Source organism: Gavialis gangeticus, unplaced genomic scaffold (assembly GCF_001723915.1).
Source record: "Gavialis gangeticus isolate Ggan-Ray unplaced genomic scaffold, GavGan_comp1, whole genome shotgun sequence".
NCBI classification, from domain to species: domain Eukaryota; kingdom Metazoa; phylum Chordata; order Crocodylia; family Gavialidae; genus Gavialis; species Gavialis gangeticus.
The window spans coordinates 14,997,001-14,998,359 of record NW_017729030.1 but is presented as its reverse complement, the minus strand read 5'-3'; positions in this window follow the sequence as shown (position 1 = coordinate 14,998,359).

Here is a 1,359-nt window from a genome sequence, read left to right as displayed (position 1 = left end):
TCCTGCCATGCCTTGATGAAAATAATACGAATGTTGTTTCTAAGGCGGGAGGCTGCCCATTATTTGACCTCTTTATAACAAGGGCCTAAGTACATGCTTTAACCCCTGCCTTACATGTGTCCCATGCCTCACAGCTGTTGCTATGTCATATCCAGTATTTCCATAACGTCAATTTCAATACTTCTGTCACATCCAGTATTTCCATATTATCCTATCCGATATATCTGTTTCCTTAAGTCAGTGGTTTTGCCCCTAACTAGGGCCACTCTTCTTTATCACCCTCAACTGGGCCACTACCCACTCAACCCCTCACTGGGCCTCTACTCTTGCTCCGCCCCTCACTGGGCCACTTTACTCTCCCAGCCCCTCACTGGGCCACTGGGTTCTTTCACCCAGTGGGGTTCAGGTGGCTGCTGCTGTTCCTGGCCCCCTGCACTGGGGTCTTCCACCCTGTAAGCTCAGGTGGCTGCTGCCATGCTCAGCCCCTAACACTGGGGTCTCTCACCCTGTAGGCTCAGGTGGCTGCCGCTGTGCCTGGCTGGCCCCAATACACTGGGCTCCGGTGTCCCCTTCTGGGCTTGCCTGGCCCAGGTCTCTTTCCTTGTCAGTAACCCACCCATAGGCAGGGGCTGGGGTTTTCAGGCACCCTTCCTCACCTTTCACTGGGGTGGTAACTGGCCTAGCATTTCTGGGGGGCTGTTTCACCATGAACAGTCCCACCAGACCACCCACCCCTGGCGGGGGGCAGTTTTAGGTCATGCCCAGGACCAGGAGCCTCCAAACCATCCCCACTGCTTCTGCCCTTACCTCCAAGATGTTCCAGGAGCAGCACAGCCTGATGTTTCCCCCTGGCCTGCTCAGCACAGACTGCTCCTTCTCTCTCCGAGGGCCTGGGTTAAAATGGAAGCTACTCTGCCCCCTCAGCCAATTCCAGGGTCCTCCTAGGGTCATCTGCTAGCCTTGATGAGGCTAGCATCCACCTGCTGACTGCTCCACTGTCAGCTAGACACTGAAGTGGCAGGCACTGCAAATACCCTGCCACAGTATGTATGTATATACATATATGTCTATGTAGTCATATATACATACACACACATATAAGATGAGGCATAGATGGTCCAAGAACATTTGTGCTTACTGTATATACTTTATACATAATTTTATGAAATTCTGTCCGGAGATAATCAGTTTCTCCAAGATTCATACTTCAGCCTGCATTCAACGCCACTGTATTTGACACTAGTGATGTCATCAGTTTGCCAGTATTGTGACATGAGACACTTCGTTAGTTAGAAAATTGGCAACCACGTTAAAGGATGTTGCCTATATATGGAACCTATGTATGGAGATTGATAAGAT